Consider the following 20,160-nt stretch of genomic DNA (forward strand, 5'->3'; position numbering starts at 1 on the left):
CTAGGATACAGAATGCACAATTTCATGCAAATCAGACTTCATTTATTTTCTGTTTTGCTTCTTCAGTTAAATATGAGATGAATGAGAGCGAGAGCTTTTTTTCAGCATCCCATATCTAGTAAATTCATTCTGGGAATGGAGGAAATAGAGTGAATATGATTCTGGACAATGACATCGCCAATGATCCAAAAATATTTGCACTGGGTGACCTGAATAGTCTCTTGAATACAAATGAACCACAGGGGAAAATTTCTATTAAGAGCAAATGCAGTAGCTAAAAGGGTGGTATTACTGAATTGGAAATAGGCAGAAGGATTAAAGCTTGCTGAATTGTACACAGGATTAAGTGAATTGACACATGTGGAGAAAATAATTTCAATAATAAACAGGCTTTTGTTCTTTGGGAATCTTTCTGAGAAATACAGTCGTAATTTTCAGAGAGTTATGACTGAATTGTCATACTATTCATAATAAGTTACTGCTGTGATGCAGAATGATGGAATGTATTCATGTGGTAAAGTGATGATCCATATTAGTATTATGTTAGTGAAAAAACATAAATATTTGAAACAAAATTAAACTTTGTATGTTAAAGAGGTTATGCTACAATATGCTTTCATTTGCGGGACACCTTCAAAATGATGGTTTGCCTGCTGGGTCATCACATAACACTTTCTCCTGCTGTTTACTAATAGGGGACTAAATCACACATACAGGCAGGAAACTCTGTGAAGGCCAGGCAGAAGGGATTTCAGTTTCATGGTTATCTTTTCTTTGCTGTCTGTGTTGTCCCTCTACATGGTGATCCTGTTGAAACAGGGCCATGCAAACGCAATAGCTGGTGATTCTGTTGGAAATTAGGTGGTTGTGGTTATTACTGCTCTTCTACTATCTAATGTCTGCCTAAGTCATGAGTACTATTCTCAAAGACAGTCAACCTGGGACATCGCAAAGTTTTACAAGCGATGTGGTTAAAATCTAGTAAGCCGGACATTTCAGGCTTGTTGCTTTGTCAATGGCTCATATTTCTTATCAGGTTAAGTCTAACTGGCTGCAATTACTATGCATTGAAGGTTCCAGCAGAAATATCATCTCTGTTTTTACAGCTTTACAACTTCCCAAGGCACTCTTTGCCACTCATTTTTTCCATGCATGGTCTCCAGCAGATGTCAGTCATTTTTTTTCCTCAGCCCCTTTAAGTTCGTCAGTGAAAAAAAGTGACTGAATCTTTGTAACTTACTGGGGTAAGGGGTACATCTTATCTCACCTTGTGTCATATCACAGCGTTTGCTTTCAGTAAACAATAATAGTTACAACTTGTTAATTAATGGGCAACAAACTTGTAATCTCTGGGTTTGGAGCACCTGTGGGCAAGAGAGCACCCAGCTGAACATTTTGAAGTTCTAATGCTGACTATTCAGGTATTTCCTGATAGCATTGAAATATAAAAGGTTTACCCTGAAACGGTTGTGACCTGCCTGTTTTCTATGGCTTTGAGGGTTAGCAGAGTCTTTATTTAAATTGACAGAGATTAAGAAATTCTTCTTGACAAAACAACTGTTCACGTGATTAGCAAAACCGCTAATAGAGGCGTGGTGAACAGCAGGCAAACAAAAGCCCTTTGTCTCCAGCTCTGCAGTTAATGCTAAAATATTGATGGACAACATACAATTTTCAATCACTCCATACAGGACTGTAGGTGAATGAAGAATGGCTCTGATCCAGCACTGCTTAGTGTCTTCTTTGAGGCCACTCAAGAAGAATGGTGGAAAGTGGTGCAAAGAGATGGTGGCTTGCTGGTTGGGGTGCTTGGCAGTCAGGCTGCACCTGGGCTCTTCTTTTGGTGTCGTTGGTAGCACAGGGCTTCTTCCTCCTTGGTGGAAGAAAGTGTGTGCACATGGAAATGTTTGTGTTGGTGAGTGAGGACTCGGTTTGCCCTTTTTTTTGAGGTCACTTTGCTTTAAAGGAATTGATCCTGAAAAATGCTAAAGGGCAGGAACAGAGCATTAGCATAGCATGCTAGAGATGTTATAGGTAGCAGATTCAGTAGCAGAACTCTGCTCTACCACATTTTTGCCCTTACTCCATGTACCTCCAAGTAGTGTCTGAAATCATTGCCTGTCATAAACAGTTAATTATTTCATGTATTGCCTCCCCACAACAGTCACTTGGAGCACAGAGGGCTGTGTAAGATTTCATAGCAGGGAATTGGGGTTTTTTGTTGCTCTTGTCATCTGTGCTGGGATTTGGTTTTAATGCTAGAAATATGCTTGGCACGGATGATGGGGATGTAAAGCACTGTGGCTCTGGGGAGTTCTTTGCACAGTGTTGCCCTGGATAGTATCCCACAGGGATGAGTTTTACTGTTGTAGCAGAAGGAAAGTGTGACCCTGCTAAAGGAACACAGTTGGTGATTGCAGTTCTCAAATTGCAAAGAGGATGTACTTGAGCAATTCTGTTGCTATGTTGGAGAGCATTGGGAATGGTCAACAAATGGCCTTGACCTATGGTCCCAATGCCTGCCATATGTCAGCATTGAATAATGTTAACTGAATCTGAAATCACTTGAATTTGAGTGAGAAATGAATTATAAACCACAGTACTGAGACCAGAGCAGGAACTACTTTTCTTTACCTGATAGGTGAATCAAAGGCTGGTTGGTTGCAGCATAGCCGGAGCCCAGGTGAGTGCCTGAAAGTTCATGTTAACTATAGAGAAGGTGGCTGTGGCATCTGGGGTGATGAAGCCCTGCTGAGAAGCCTGCAGTCTTTGCCCAGGATTTATGCTCCAACAAGGAACGAAACTTCAAAAGTGCACTTCTTTGCTGATGTTCACTATGTTGGTTTGGTGTGTGGAGCTTTGGGTCTGCTTCTGACATGCTCAACCCTTTTCTGAATTTTGAATATTGTGGCTACATGGGCTTCTTGGGATGACACAGACACAACTTAAGAATAGTTTCTGGCATTCCAAAAATTCTGATTTTGCTGTCTGGGGAAATGGACTAACTACAGTTTGTTCCATTTAAAAGCAGAAAGTTGTTTTTATTGCAAAACCCCAAACTGCATTTGAATATTCCTGTGCTCTTCTATCTCCCACCTCTTGCTCCCTGTCAGTAAGCGAGATCTTTCAGTGCTTTTCTCAGTGACAAAGTGATTCTACATTATTTCCTACAGAGGTTTCTGCTGAAGTGGGCTGGCTGCAAAGAAGCAGCGGCTCTTTTACATTCAGTAACCATACAATTTTCTCTATCAGCATGGAGCATTTGACTCATGTGCCCTAGAAAATAACTGCTCACTCCCACTATGTGCTCATGTACTGAGCTGGGATCTAAACCTGACCTGCAGTTCTGGGATGCAAACTCATGATCAAAATCACTGGATGCAGGAGGTCAGTGTTGCAGTGTCCTTAGTCTCTGGGGTGAGAGTCCACTATTTAAGGAGTAGTGTTGTGAATTCAAAACAGGTTAATGCTTTCTAAGGTCTAGTGAAGTTACAAAAACATGGTACAAAAGAGCATGCCTGCCTTAAATAAAAGCTGATTATAGAGCTCAATCCTGTTTCTATTAAAGTCAATAAGGAGATCATGCTTCTAAATTTCACCCAACCTGGGTCAGGGTCTTTTACAGGGGGCAAAAAGTTTCTGTATGAAAAATTGAGGTGTTTGGTTTCCAGCACAAGCAGTAATTCTGCTCTTGCAGTAATGCAATGCAAGTGTGCTCTTCAGGGAGTTTATTTAATAAACAGCACAAAAACAGTGGTTCTGTCTACAGCCTTTTCTCCCACACAGCACCTTGAAAGGAACTGAGTACTGGGCCGTATGAAGCGAAGGCTAACCTTCAACAGGATTTTATTCTCCCCATAGTCCAGGGATTAAGTTTTCATTACAGTTAATAGGACATGGAATAGCTAATATTTTAAGCCAGATCTGAGGCTGTGAATGGGTAGCAGAGTTGTGACTGATACAGTTTTCTTTATTTGATACTCTCAGAATGTGCACAATCCAGAGGTGCCTGGTTGTAAAGCTTGGAAATAGACTCACCTCCTACAGTGATTATCAGAAAGACTTCTGATCCACCTGCACACATAAGCTGGATATTTGTATGCACGCATACATCCACCAAGCACAAGTCTCTTGAGAGTATTGGCTCTCGTTATTGGTGAGGTTTTGTTTCATGATTGTTGCTCTGAATTTCTCATTTGTTATTCCCTATTTTCTATACTGGAAACCATGTTGCTGAACTCACCTAATAAAGGAGAAGTGTCTGCTAATAGTTGCGCTTCAGGGGGAGATAATGATGAGCAGGCTGGGATTTCAGAGAACGCTGCAGAAACCTACCTCTGAAACCCGGTTCTGACAATGAATCACCGTCATGCAGCAGCACCATTGCCTGTGGTGCTCTCCTGTAGCTACCCACAGATCTGCCAAATGCTGAGGAGCATATACTGAAGTACCCTAGAGGGTGGTTAGCCATGTGGCTGCTCCATTAATTTTCTTGGTGGCCCTGTGACATCTGTATGTTGCTATGGGGAAAAACGTGCCCTCTGAGATTTAATTTTAGGGTCATAAAGACCTAATATCCCTTTTCCATAAAGCAGAGAGCAGCAAATGATTCCTCAGTGCATTTTGGCTTTGTTTTGTAGCATGTGAGGACAGGGAGGTTTATGAGTTTATTTGGTATGTAAAATCACTTGGTTAGTTGTGCAGAACATCGTTTATGGCTATTTCACAACCTTTTTGGACATTCTCAGGGACAGAAATTAATTTCATGGTGTGACCAAGTACAGAAAGTGCTTCTTCTGAAGTTCCTTTCTATAGAAATTAATGAAGTAATCCTAGGAATGAATTCTGAATGTGTTAATTTGCTGATCATCTTCACTGTTAACCGGAAATTGACAGAGAAGTGTCAAGTGCTCTAATCCCAAACCATGGGGGAGAGCGGAGAGCAATGGAAGACAGACTGCTCAGCCAGCACTGATTTTCTTTGCTCTGTTCCCCTTGCTGTGGAAGGGGTCTCTTCATCATCAACTTGAGTTGTCTGTTTGGTAGTGCTAGTAAATCCAGAGGGACTGTGAACCCATGGCCCAAGGTCCCTCTGCCCATGCGTGAACTGTAGTATTCCTGTCCTAGGTGCTGTTTATAGTGTTAGGTGTTACCTTCAGAAGATTGTTCCCCTCCCACATAGAGTCTCAGCTTTACCAAGGCTGGATCTCCTTCAAAGAGAGCAGCCTTCACAGTCCTAACAGGCTTTCATCCATATGGCTTCTCTCCTCCCCCTTCTCCTTCCCACTTTGGCTTTCTCTTGTTCACCTGTCTGCTCTGCAGCTTGCTTGGATGTATTGCTGACTTGGGAGCTCCAGCTTTCAAGGTTTCTGTCCTAGCATGTGGCTGAATCCTAAATGTGACTCTCTGGCTGTGAGCATGTTGCATGGGATGGGCTAAGGGCTGGACCGAAGCTACTTTCAACTCTCTCACAGTGCTTCCCTTCCCCACTGGCCAAAGAAGCCATACATCCTTTTCCTGGTAAATAAAAGAGTTCAAAGACCTGCCCTGTGGTTTCCTTCCTACCATTAAACAGATCCATCTCTATACATCAAATACCATTTTCTTTCGCAGCCAGCCAGCTCTCCTGACTGTGCTCTTTGCTGATCTGGTGGTTATTTTCGGTGTTGCTGTGGAGGTCTGCTCTCAGCGCACCAAGAGCCAATGCTCCTGACAGGCAGCACAATCCTGGAGTGCCTTGGCAGGCTGCCTGTGTCTGTCCTGCAGGCCCTGGGGGACTCTCACACGTTTTGCCGCTGATTTTCCCCTTTCCTCGAGATCTGAGGCGGTTTTCCGAGCAGTCACTCGGAGCAATCGTTCCCTTTGCCCTGCAATATTATTTTATTTATTTTTAGTAAATGTTTGTCAGTGTTTCTAACATTGTGCCTCCAGCAACGCGGCCTGGACTGGAGCCACGCAGCAGTCTGACAACCTGTTAGGCGAGTCTCCTATCAATTAGGCTGCAGCTGTCATTGGATCTATTCTCAGCCTCCTTGGTACGTGTTTGCAAATAACAGGGGCTGCTGGTTTGCAGCTCTTGATTTCTTTCCTCCTCCATAGCCAGTCAAGAACATTTTGTCCCTAGAATTCCTCCTGTCTCCTTTGTTTTTGCTTTCTAATCATCTTCGCTTTATTCTCCTCAGAATATATGCTCATCGAGGATGTTGTTGGAAGCAAAGTGTCTGCTCTCTTTATTATTTAATGCACAAACCAAGGAAAACCTCCCCCAAGGAAACAAAAAAAGGAATATCTCACTCAAGGCTATACTTTGATCCTTTAAATGTTTTCAGATTTTCTCCAAAGCACCCAGCCTGCCTCTTACATGTGGGGAGCCACCATTTTGAAAGCCTGCCTTGCATGGAAGCTCTCCATGGGGGCTGCTTTGTTTTTGCTGATGTTTGAGCTTCGAGATCATTGTGTGGTTTATTATCAGGTTTGCCACAGCTGGAAAGAGAGTCCCCAGCAATGTACAATCTGTTAGAATTCCCTCTCATGCCTTCTACCATTTGCACTTTCTCTTCTATAAAAGTAATAGAAATGGCTCTATAGCTTCTTTCCAGATGTTGCACACTGCATGGTGGTACTTGATGCTAATATTTCATTCCGTAATCTGTGGAACACAGCCCAGTTTGTATTAGACAGGGCAACCACGCTTAGGCATACAATTTTCATGTTTTGCTTCCGTGTGAAATGGGAAATTGGAATTGGGGTGTTCAAGCAAGGCAGAAGCACCCAGGGTGTTTCATCCTTGGGCTGACTGAAAGATACTCTTTGATATTACACTGTCATTTCTTTCACAAGCCAGGCTCCAGCTTTGCACAAAACCACTGGAAGCTGTTCCAGTTTCCACACAATCCATAAGTCCTAACAACATGTCTCCATCCAGCTTGCAGCTTTGGAGGCAGAGCCAGCCCATCATAGGCAGATTGAAACAGTTAAGTTTAGATCACCTCATGCTGAATTGGCAAAAGTCCCTGGACTTGCCTGGTGGGAGACTAAGGACAAGGGCTTTTTTCTATCCCCACTAAACAGCACACAATACTGCAGGATGCTTCCGCTGCAACATCACTCAGTGTTTGCTCTGCAAGAATAGTGACCAGGAGCCCACCCAGTGCTGTACCTGTGCTGGCATTCAGAGGCCTTGAAGCTTTTGTGCATAAAATTCCCCCAAACGAGCTGTGTGGCCCTGGCAGCTCTGAAAGTGTCCCTACACTGTAAATACACAGCTCTGCCTGTACTTCTGGAGTGCAACAAGCCCATAACAGGAAGGCTTCATCAGGATCCCAGCACCAGGAACTCTGGCATTACAATACCAAGGAGTGGGTCAGCTGGCTCACTGAGAGGAGTCTGTAGGGTTCTGAGCATCAGCTCGGCACATAAGCAACAGGGGCTTCCATGGGCAAAATTAGGGAAGCTGGAACATGTAGAAGGCCTAGGCAGGGTTTTGCTGGGTTGCCAGGTAGTGCATTAGCACCTCAGAAAGACCTGAGTGCTTTTGTGGTCCTCTTCCTAGGAAAGGTGACTCTAAATCCCTTCAGAAGCTGCTATTTAGGCTAGGATGTAGGCTCCCCCAGCACTTCAGGTGTTTCATGAAATACTTACTGGACATAGATCCTTTTGAGCGGTGCTACAGATCTTTAGCCAATCTCTGGCTGAGACATTTAAGGTTTTCTTAAGTACTTATTTAATGAAAACCAAATTTTGTATGTGTTTAGCATTTCACATTGCTCCTGCACAACCACTGAGCTTTCAGCTCTTTGAAAGTATAGTTAGAACAAGCTGCCATCCTGTAGACAGAGCTTAATTGGCAAGAAGATGTAGTTTATGCAGTATTTATGTTCTCCTGGTAAACAGAGACAAGTAAAATGTTTTACTTGTTAGCATCAATTCAAAGGAAAAGCAAAGGATGGCATTTGCTGTAATCATGTTCAATGTTCTGAAGGTGTCTGAGTGTTTCACCTTTATTCTAGGCTTTTGTTCAGAATTTACTTCTTCTGTTTAATAGTGTGCGACTGTTTCTGAGAATGCAGCGTATGACTTTGTTTCAAGGCAGTATGTTAGTAGAAGGGTTCTCTCTGGATTTTTCAGTGATAATATTAAGTAAGTGCAGCAGGAGGACACTGGTGAAATGAGCAGCAGGGGCCTGAGCTGACTTGTTTGGTGTTCACTTCTTCGGCAGCTGCCATTGGAATAGTGTTCAGATTAATGTGATTACTTTTTGCAGTGGCTGCAAGTTCATAGACCAACTGTGCACTTGTATCAAAGCCATTAAAATGATCTTAGTCCAGGTTTCCTACCAGAATTATTTATATAAAATGCATTTGAAATCCTATATTGGCCATTTACACGTGAGGTTTTCTATTTCAGGAAGCTTTGGAAACAGCCAGGATCTTCAGCTGCACCCTTTCCAAAAGATACAAGATCCTTTTAACATTTAATGATGACTGAGAAGGTGCTTAAAAATAACTTAGAAGCACAAAGCACATTAGTGTGCTCTATATTGGTTACAGGACTGGACTAACAGTTAAATTTTGGATTCTATTTGCATTTCTTGTCCTTTCTTGCTTCATAACCTGAGATGAATTGCCCAGTTCCCCTTGATAAATGAACTTAATGCTTACCTATTGTCCATATTTACATCATTACATTTAGGAGGTGATATAATATGAATTCAGCTTCCCAGAGAAAGGAACTGTAAAACTCTGTGGTGGTCAGGTAGTATAAAATATGTCCTTCTACATGACTGCACATAGTATTATCCACTGCATAATTTGCTGGGTATCAAGTCCATTTCACATGGAAAAGGTCTCTAGTTAATGATGGTATAAGTTCTTTTGGGAGGGATTATACTTTACTTACATATATATTTGTACAATATTCAACATAATAGCAAGCTAATCTTGATGGTATCATTTATGCTTTGCTACAATTTATACAATATAGGTAATCAATTAGACTGATTCTTCTGTATGCTGCTAAATGGAACATGAACAGCTCATAATGGGCAGCAGTAAATAGACATTTGTATGTACACAGGTACACTGCGCAGTGAAAGAGTCATGCAGGAGACAAGGTGCTGAACAAAACAGCCTTGCATAAAACCAGACATTCATTTAAAGGAAGAAAAATGTTGCTGAAAGCTGCAAGATTATTAGCATTACTATGCATGAGGAGTAGTGAAAGAAGATGTTACAAGAGGAAGAGGGACATTATTCAAGTGTCTAAGAAGACAGACCATCAGCAGCAGTAGAGAAAACGCTTCCAAAGGAATAGCATAGCATTTCAAACACTAAATTATAAGGGGACTGAAGCTTTAAAAGGTATGTTGGAGTTACTGCATTATTTATTACTTGAGATTGCCTTTCCCCCCAAATGCTTGAGTTTTGTTCCATTCATACAGAACAGAAAAGTCCTTCTCATACTTCTCGTCTTCCCAGGGCTTTCTGGAAGCTGAGCCAGCTCCAAGTGTTGAGATAGAATTTACTCTAAGCAGACATTGATTACCTGCAATACTACAGTGGGTTAGAGCTGCTTGTTAGGAAGGCTGGGGAAGTGGGAAGGATTTGGCTGCCATTATTCTGGAGCTTGGGAAAGTTGGGCTCAGAATGCATTATTACTTTGTATTTTTATTGCATCCATGCCTACAAGCTGCAGGTCCTGACAGGGATTCATAGCGCGGGGTGCTGTCCTTTCCCCAACACATATAAGGTCTTTTGGACACCTTTTTTGAAGCCAGTGCATAGCTGCACTGACAGCACAGTTACTCAGAGTGCAGAGGCTTACTCTAGGAAAAAGCTTGCAAAAAATATAGCTTGTATCAGTTGCCTGAGCAAAAGAAGCTGTATTGGCAAAAAGGAACTTTTTTTCCCCCCTTTTTGCTCATATTACAGCTGTGTCTACATTAGGGCTTCTGCTGGCATAGCTGAAAAAAACCATCACACTCATAGCTGACAGGGATATGCTGTCAATGTTTTTAAACAGATGAGTCTGAAGTATTTCCACACGATGGATCAGTGTTTGTGTGTGCGTGCAGGGGGAGGGGTGACCCTGCTTTAAAATAGAACTTTCTAAAATTGGTTTGTGCAGATACCCTTAAAACGGTAAGGACTGCCCCTGCCAACAGCTTCCTGCTCCTGCCCCTCCTGCCCTCCTCGCCTGGGCTCAGACCCCAGCCCTGTGCTCCCCTCCACTCCCTCCTTGCCTACCCCACACCCTGGTGGGTCCACTGCTGTCCTCAGTTCTCCTGCCTGGTGTCTACGCTGGTAGCATCTCACCTCTGCGCTTCGGCCTCCTCTCCAAAACCCTTCACTGAAGCTCCAGTCCATGGCCTCTGTCACCAAGGGCTCTGCTCCCTGCAGTGTGCGTTTCTTACCTTCTCCTGCTGCTGTTCCCAATGCCTCCTGTCGGGCATGAAGGCTCAGGCTTTGCGTACAAACAGAAGTCTTCTATAAGCTCTGTGCAATTGCAAAATGTTTCATTTCCTGAAGCCAAACTGCATGTTAAGTCAAAGAGAGAGCAGAGGGATTTGCATTTTGAGCAGGCAGGCAGAGCCTTTCCAGAACATCTGGAGGATATTTGGAGGAAGAGACAGAGCTGCGATAAGATCACAGGACTAGAGCCGTGAAGGCTGGTTGTGCTGCCGCTTGTTCTGACCAGACAATTAGTGATGTTTACCTTGATCCATCAGCTCAAGGTGGCTATGCTGTCCAAATGGCACATGAAAGCATTGTCTGTACTAGCTCCTGGGGAAGGAATTGATCCCAGAGCTACTGTGGTCTTTCTGAGTCACCTTTGGGCAAGAGTTACTGCTTTGGTGCCTCAGATTCTTCATGTATAAAATGAGACTTCACAGCCATGAGGTATGAACCTTAATTTGGTCAGACTGGTCAGGAGTGAAGTCCTGTGGTTTCTGAGCCTGCTGAAGCACAAGGAGCGGGGATTACCTGGTCCTCAGGCCATTCACACTGCTTTAGAAGTACAGTTCTGTGAAATTACCTTGCCAAACAACCAGCACACAGAGTGAGGGACCAGGGGCAAGCAGGCTTCGGAGCAGGCATCAGCCTGGGCGAGGGAGTCCTCGAATCTGTCAGTGTGCACAGCCAGCACCCGAGCCCTTACTGATGGTTCATGCAGGTAATTCACAGGTTATACACCTGGAAATGAGCCATAGGAACTCATTTTCAGAAAGAGCAGTGAGAGGACTTGTTTTAATTCTTTCTGAATCTGAAAGTTTAAGCACTTAAGCAGCATTTAACCAAGTAACCCACAGCCCATTGGTATCAATTATTTGTTCAGAGTTTAAACTGACATTTCATAAGTATGTTAATTGATACTGCACTAACTTACTATAGGTATTTTCCTAAGTGCCAATTAGCTGCCTCCAAATTCCCCACAATTGAAGTTTGCTAGTAAGAAACTAATTATACTAGTTTATTGCTGATGGAATTACATGAAGAGTAGATTTCACTCTTACATACTTATTAGACCTCAATAAGTGATCCTTAGCAGTCTGTTGCTATTCAATTAACAAGTAATAACTTCCTTAATGAATCTAATTGAAATGCTTATTTCAGTCAGGCACCTAATAGAAAATGCTTTACTTTGAGCACTTTTCTGAGTGCTAGTCTTGTTTACTTAACAAGAGCAAAATGGAGCCACTGAGGAAAGCTCTGAGATGAGAACTGAACTACTGGTGGTAAATCCCTGCCAAATATGACCAGAAGTAATTTGCTGGGTGATTTCTGGTGTACGGAAACATCCTGGGAATAAACCAAGACATTTCTCTCTCTGAGGGTTTAAATCCATGGAGGGAATTCTGCAGCATGAAATCCTTCTAACATGTTAGTGAGGGATGTAGAAATGCTGCTCCGCTGGGAAGCACAGCTAAGCTCCAGTGTACTGCTGTGGACACTGCCACCGAGCTCTTGTTACAGTGCAGCCCTTAAAACTCACTCATTTTCTCTCTGAGTCTGCATATTTGGCTTAAGAGATTGATAGAAAAATATGATGATGGCTACATTTAATGATCTAAAACTATTGGTATAATTGCAGCCCCAAAGAGGATATAACTGGGGGGGGGGGGTTATACTGTTACATGTCCTTCAGTTAGACTGACACTAAATCACTTTGAATTCAATCTTTGCTCACAAGCGTAACCTGCACTGAACTGTCTTGAGTGACCGTTGCTGGGGCTAACAAACCCCAGCTGCTATGAGACAGCTTCCTAAGGCAAGTGGCAAAGGAGTGCATACAGTGCACCTGGTGAGCTCTTACGCTGTGAGTCTCCTGAATGGGCAGGGAGAGAATTCTTAACTGGGACCTTGTCATCTAAGGAAATGATAACCTGCTTCATCCATTTATGGGACTGGAAGGTCCAATCAGGGTTGGCCTCTGAAGCTATTTTGGGTTTCAGGATTAAAAGCCTGGTTTCTCCTGTAATGAGGATTTAACAGACAAGTCTTGTCTTTGTGGATAAATGCCAGGAAATCTTCTCAAACAACACTAACAAATTATTCCATTTGGCAGCATTAGTGTATGGGCAGTAACCTTTCCTCAAGAATTTTTAGCAGATAGATTTAGTGTCAAACCTCCCGGTAACAGCCTGCAATATCTTCTCCAGTCTATCATTAGGTTTGTTCCCAACTTTTTAATGTATGCCTTCTACTCATTGAATTGAAAGACCTTATTGATCTCTTTGCAGCTGAACTGATTATTGGGGTAAGAGAGAGACTTCCTGAAAGAAGCCAAGAGCAATTATTCATTTAACATATTCTGGTTCTAGTAAACTTCCATTTAACCTCCGGGGTTAATGATAAAAAAAATATTGCTGGTTGGCTGGCATAAATTCTTTAAATCAGACAGAAACTGAGCTCAGGCTGGTGCCTTTAGTGTCAACTTTCGTAATATTCTTGGGGAAAAATCCACTCAGATGTGTTAGTATTCCAGAATTGCTTTATTTTAAAGCAACAGCCACAACAGCAAAACAACTCAACCAAGAGCATACACAGCCCCAGAATGAAAACACATTCTGCAACTTTGGGTAGTTCAGACATACTTAAATAAGGTTTCGGGGACTTCATAGGTCTCTGGTTACCGGCTGAAACCCAGTGTTCATCGTGAGGTATTAGCTAGTTGGTGTCTGCAGCTTCTTCAGCTTGGAATTAGGGGATTTGGTATGTTTTCCAGAGAAGCCATGGTTCTTCCCTGTGCCTACAGGGTGAATGATACACATCATAGCTGGCGTCTTTGTTAATGTCTGAACAGAAGACAGAGGATTAAATAGGCCTAACAGCTGAGGGGATTTTCAAAGGCATGAGTGGTATTCAAAAATGTATCTCCTGCTGGTTTCTATGGGTTTTCCAGTCTTGCTTTGAGATTCCTGGTTTGGTGTGGGTCTCTCTCCCCACTGCTCTCCCCGACTCTGTTGTGGACAAGCTGTTTATGGGTGTTTGATGAGATCTGGGGAAGTTTTCAGAGGTACGAATGGCAACACCCAAGTTACACTGGTGGGATGGAGGAGCCCATGCTTGGTGGGAAAGAGCTAATGGAGAACCATCCTAGGGAAGGTTCTAGTCCCCCATGCTGTGACGAGCTTGGGGGTGAGGTCAGGTGCCATAACAAAGGTGCAGTCTGTCTTTCTGAGGCTGGGTTCCTCTCACCCTGAATTGACCTTGAACTGAAGCAGAGGGCAGTGGGGCTATTCCCTATGAAGTAGCAGCCAGAAAAAGGAGAATCCTTCACTGGAAGGACTCTATGAAAAAACAACTGAGCACTAAAATACCCAAAAGTGAGGTTTCAGGACAGTGCAGTTATTGACCTGTGCAGGACAAGTGAAACTGTCCTGTGTTTTGGACAACACAGGGAGGAGTATGAAAACTCTAGTGCTGGATTTAGTTAGAAACTGCTGACACTGTTGGCTCTGTGGCATTTGAGCAACGTTTTTTAGAAGCCAACATCATAAAGCTGTCCATTGTCCAGCAACCAGTTTCAGGGCAAACATTTCCATCCCCCTCCCACGGCACCCATTGAATTGAGATGACAGGTTTCTAAGCAGTTTTAGTCTGAAATGTGATGTTTGGCAACTGATCTTGCTTTGTGTCCTGTGGGATATCCTGTCCCTCCTGGCCTGCAGTATCTTATGTCATTAGAGCCTCTTGAGGCACATCCCCTCCCTCAGAGTAGGGAGAGAAATTCTACCTGGAGTTTTGTTCCCGTGGAAGAGGAAATCCAGCCTTTTACCGAGTACTCCAGTTCAACTGAAGCAGCAGGAACTAGCAGGGAACGCTTGTAGTACGGAACAGATCATGTGCAGTGAAATGTCATTTTCAAGTGCTTTCTGAACTACCCATCCCAGTAATGAAGCAGCTCTGAAATACCACATGACTTCCTCAGTGCGCTGCTCTGTGCAACCTCGCCTTTGATCGTGATGTCACTTCAGATGAAAGCCTCGCTTGGAGAGTGGTAGGTTCTGCGTTGGGATCAGCTGATATCCTGTGGGATCTCAGCAGTGGAGGACTATTTGAGATGTGCTCTCTATGCTTGTCAAAGAGAAGTGCTGCAATAAAGACAGTAGTCAGATATTCAAACTCGCCTCAGTTTGGGTAGAAGGAGGCCTTCCCCTTGATGTAAAAAGACCTGCTTAATCTGAAAGTTCTTCTAGAAAGGATTTTAAGGATGAGTTGTCATTTTCACTGTCTTTCAGCTCAGTGATTTCCTGAATGCCTGGGTGGCTCCAGGTGGCCCTGCTTGAGCAGGGGGATTGGGCCAGATGAACTCCAGAGGTTCCTTTCAACCTCAGCCGTGCTGCGATTCTGTGATTTTGGCATTTTGTTACCAATAGAAGTGAAACTGACACCACAAAGCACCTCTTCTTCCGTGAGCACAAGCAGCTCTCCACAGGATAGCCTCAGTGAGCTCAGCCAGTACCCTTACATAGCTTTGCTTTACTCTTGTGCCTGGGAGCCCGATGTTTGGTGCCTTATGTCCCAGCTGAGTTTAACATATGTTGGGCTTTTCTAGTGATTTTAAACCCAGGCAAACTTACAACCACACACTCTGTAGTCCAGGGGTGGCAGGAAGTCAGCTGGCCCAAGCAAGCCTGTCCAGTTGCCATTGCTTTACCTGCAGGAAAATGCTCCAAAAGCCCAAAGAAAGCAGAGACATTTTTCCTACTCTGAAGCCTTGATGTCCTTCTCAAGCAAATGTGGCCAGAGATGATGTCAGGGCTGTGTCCTGTTCCAGCAAATGCTTTCCTGCAGATGTGCATCCCGTTTTGCTTTGGCCTTCCCCACACCTCCTTAGCATTTGTTTTCTGTGAATGTCTGAGTGATGGAGGGTGAAGGCCTGGCCCCATGCAGCTCTGCCATCTCATTCGATGGAGTCAGTATTTCACCTTGCTAACAGTGACAGAGACTGAATGGCAGAGCTGCGTGCACAGACTCTCACAGAAATCAATTCTCACATCCAGCATTAATATTGGAAGTGGTTCTCGCTCACCTCATCATTGGCCAGGCACAATAACCTGTGACTAATGGCCATTCACGCTCATACGACATGGCCTGATTATAAGAATTTGCCATTAGTCCGTAACAAAAAAACCTCAAGCTGTTAATTGACCAACGTGTATTCCTGAGGAAATCGGCATAATCAGATGGATATTCACTGCGCAGCAAGGGAAGGCACAGCCAGCTTGTGCATGGCTTTTATGATTCATCTGCTCTGATTTACTTTTGATTATTTTTCCCTCGTGTGAGGCCAGTGGTGTAAATCAAAGATTGGAGAAATAAGCCTGTGCTTTAAGTGACCCAAATTAAAAGCCAATTGCCACCTTTCTTCTCTCACTAGGCAGCTGTCCATTTCTGTGCAGGAACAGACATATGTTAAAGGCTGTCATTCAGCTGCAGGAGCAACCCAGTTAGCTCATGGGCTCGCTTTGCCAATGTTTAAGGTCAGCTACTGGAAAAAGTTACAAAACAGCTCTTCCAGCCAGGTATAACCCTGCAGAAGGGCCTTCACTGAGGATTGTTATTTTTGTGCAAGTCAGAGAGATGCTGTCCTAGAAAAACAAGCAGCGATTCACAAAGTAAGCACAGCAAGATGGGTGCAGGGGGGTTTGGGGTTGGGGTTCTTTTGGCCATTTAAATTTTCCTGTTGCAAGATTCCTTTTTTGTTGATAGATGGGGTCCATTCCTGACAATGGTCAGGACACCTTGTCCATGTGGTAGATTTTCTTCTCCTTCCCTACCCATAAAGTATTACAGGAGCCTGAGCAACACTCTTCTGGCTGGCATGAGGGGAATAGGCACTAGTCTGGCAAGAAGGATACAGCCCAAGGAATTCACAAACTGTACCTAAACATGGAGACCCCCTGGTATCTCTGCTCTGGTCAGCAGCCTTCACTGTAGGACCCAGACTTGGATCTGGTTGGGATTTCCGTGACTAGAGCTCAGAAAAGTCGTTGGTGACTGTAGGAAAACAGCAAGCGAGCAGCCCATAAATCAGCTCATAGGATGAATTCAGAATGCACTAATAAAATGAGAGCTCCCAATGAATTTCATTTCAGGCAGAGCAGAAACAGTTCCTCAGTCGAGACTCCAGGACAATTATAATTTCAGATGTGTGTCAGGCCAATGCTATTTGCCTACAAAAGCGTTTGCAGGCAGCAGCGGCTGGTCCAGAGGCAGGCCCCTCACCAGTTGCACTTCAGTAGGACTGAATAAGAAGGAAACAGTCTCCAGTTCTCTGAACAAAGCTCAAGCTAATTAAATATTTAATGTTTTTTTTTCCTCCCAAATCCTTTGGTTTCTTGCTCTTTCACACTGCGATATGATGACATTTGAACAAATGCAGGGTTGGTAGCTTGGTCTCCTGGTACTGCCGCTCACACGAGCAGCTCGCCCGCCGCAGCTGAAGCCCAGATGCCACATTTATGAGGTATTTTGTCGTGATCAGTTTTTAAAAAAACATTTTTCCATCCCATGAAATTAACCGGCACCTGGGGAAATAGCAACCGGCTCCTCGCCTCTCCTGCAAATACCAGCCTTTCCCAGATGGGAAGGGATTTCTCTTTCCCTTTATTTACCTGCAAGATGTCCTTGCTGGTGCTCAGAATCACGGAGGGAGAAGGAAAAATAAGAAAACCTTTGTAAGTGGAAAACCTTACAAACAGACCTACTGCACATGCTCCAACTGAGAGCCTTGTGAGGATCTATTATACTGAACAAACCCTGCATAATCTTCCCAGGGTGGCACAGTGAGCATCAATGAGACAGCACTAAGACAGAGGCAGCCTGATTTTTGTAACCACTCTGATTACTTTAAGACCCCAATTTAAAAGGCCATAGGTTTGTGCTGGCAGCGCAGGCAGAGATAACCGCTGACGGCTTTACAAATTGGTTTTCTTGCAGTCACCTCACTGCTGTGGGTCTGCAGCTGCTTCTGTGTTGTCTTTTTACCTGTGTGTGTTATGTACCAAATTATTTATGTTTTTCCCTAAAAGAAAACCCAAAGCAAGGCAGAGATGAGTGGGAGCCTCGCCTCCATCTTCACACACCACTGTGTACCTCCCGCAGCCTTGAGCGCTCAGGCCAACCTCCCCTGGCCAGCATATTCCTGCCTGCCAGCATCAAGCACCCTCTTGTGCTTGCTCATCAGCTAGCGTTGTGGCTGCAGAGTGTTCTTCAAGAGACTTTGGGACACTTAAAACCAACCAATCGACCCAGGAGAGCACCTGAGGGTTAAAATCTCAAATTGCTTTCATTTCTTCTCTTGCTAAGCTTCTCCTTGCTGTTGCAGTTCTCTTTCAGAATGGAGAGTCTGCAGGTGGCTGCTTTGACATCATCTGTGAAGACAAAGCAGTTTAAAAGCTGCTGTTACAGCTGGTTAGCCTTTGGCTGCCATGACCCCTCTGTTAGTAAAGGGAGAGTTTTTCTTGTACTTATTTTTCTAACAAAGGGTAAGTATTTGTTTTCACAGACTTTTGCAACCAACCAGGTAGCTGGGCAGAGCATGTCCAGAGAGATGCCTGCCTGGCTCACAGCACTCTGGTTAAGGGAAGGCTGGTTCAATATAGACCAGAGCAACTAACAGCAGACAACGGTCACTTGAGAGTTTTCAGGTAAAATAAATACAGGTATTTTCTGAACAAAAATATTCCATCATTTGTGCTGTAGCTGCCCATTGCTATGTCACTAAAAACCCAACTGTTTGCGATTTCTCATTATGACCCTTCATGCCTGACTGAAAATTATTCAAGTGGGTGTGCTCCAAAAGGAACTACCCCTTCCCAGAGGGAATGCTGTTAGCTTTATGGCTGACACTTTCATGGCATAGGCATGGCTAATTTATTTTGATGTGGAAAAGCAGCACAGGTTTGCAGCATATGACAGCAATAGCTCTTCAGTTCATATACAGAAGCATATATAAAGTTAATATTTAAAGACATTAATAATACTCTTCCCCCCCCCCCCCCCCCCCCCCCCCGATAAATTGAAATTTGTTTCTGCACTAGAAAAAATACACATTATAGGTCTGGGGGGTTGGTGGTGGGTGTTTTTTTTAGTTCTATGTTCCTTTTCCCTTTAAAAGCTATATATGTATATTTTTAGTAAGCTACAACTGGGTGCCATTATAGTGTTAAAACATGCACTGTAATTTCAAATTATTACTATCATCTTGACAGCACCATCTCATAATAAATCATTTTAATCCATTATCTAAAATCAACTTTTAATTAAAAGAATACATTATATTTGTTGTCTGAGCCTAAATTACCCTGATTATTTTAAAATTACGTGTGATGTTGGCACACGCTCAGTCTATGGCATATATATTTCTGTTGGGCTTTATTGTCTGCCTGAAACGTGAATTTCAGTTATCAAGCATTAGTAAGTGTTTAGGAATGCTCAGGGTCTGCAATTAATTTTGCCAGGAATTATCTCTTTTTGTAGCCTGTATGTTAGAAGGAGCACATGATCCTCTTTCCAAACTGTACTGTATTTGCACAAAATTGGTATTTTTCTAACCTTAACAAGAAAGGTTTGCAGGAACCGGAACCCATCTGACACCTGGCTCAAGCTCCAACAAAGGTGTCCTACTGGGCATGTACTCTGTTCAGTGTATTATTTGGGCACCCCTGATGCTGTGCTACGCCCTGACTGCCTGCCAGTTACTTTGACATTTTATACTTAATGCAGGAGGCCGAAAGTCACCTACAGACAGTCCCTCGAGGCCCCACGTGGCAGCACGTGGTTGCAGGGAAAAGGCAGGACCCCTGTGTGCATCACTGCCCACCTCTGCAAGTGCCTGGAGAGGCCGATGAGAGGATGTTCCTGTGCCCCAGTCAGTCACACAGCTACCAAAGGCAGGTAGAGCTTCTCCACTGTCATCCCAACAACAAAACCAGCTTCACTAATAATGAAATCAGACACTGAGTACATTGGAATATTTTATTTTGACTTTACATGCGGTGTTAAAAACCCAAAGAACGTATTATTTACACATCCACAATACAAGTTTACAAGATATCTATACATGTTAAAGTACTCTATAGTATAGAGCAGCTTCATTTAAGGGTTACTTTTTTATGCCGTACCATTAAAAAAGATACAATCTGCGTTTACCTTTGCACAAATGGATAAAGCATCTTTTATTATTAAATTAAAAGAATAAGGACTAGGTTGAATGTTAGAAATTTCAACATAAATACTGAGAGAACTCACATTACCATCTACAAGGCAGCACAATGTTACAGGAGGTTATCAGGGTTCACATACATTTATTGTTCGGTTTCACACAAGTCTGTATTAATATTTGTAAAGTGAATTCAGATCAGTTTGTGTCTTTTGACAACCAAGTACATTTTTAATAGTTATTAATCTGTAGTGTTTTAGTTGCAGGACAGAAGTGTTTAGGAAAAGAGATCATTGATTTTTGGATCCAGAGGTCTCGGGAAATAAATGTCCCTTACAGCCTTACAAGGAAAAAATGACTACTTCTATCCTCTGTTCTGTAACAGAGATCCTCTCTTCAGTGACTAACCTTTTCTCCCCCTTGAACACATAATATAAATCTCCACCGTCTCTGAAACCCATTGCAGTTATTTGTCCCACTAATTCATGAATA

General features: G+C 43.3%; 1 long non-coding RNA gene across 1 annotated transcript; it reads left to right on the plus strand.

Annotated features, from left to right (window-relative positions):
* Nucleotides 1–3,258: 3,258 nt before the first annotated feature.
* Nucleotides 3,259–19,785, plus strand: LOC133265966 (uncharacterized). The gene is made up of 3 exons (XR_009742204.1): nt 3,259–4,156; nt 18,013–18,154; nt 19,233–19,785. It is a non-coding gene; the product is annotated as an uncharacterized LOC133265966 (long non-coding RNA).
* Nucleotides 19,786–20,160: the final 375 nt, after the last annotated feature.

Source organism: Pezoporus flaviventris, unplaced genomic scaffold, assembly GCF_033815535.1.
Source record: "Pezoporus flaviventris isolate CSIRO_AGI_PZ_B2104156 unplaced genomic scaffold, CSIRO_AGI_Pfla_v1 ptg000006l, whole genome shotgun sequence".
NCBI lineage: Eukaryota > Metazoa > Chordata > Aves > Psittaciformes > Psittacidae > Pezoporus > Pezoporus flaviventris.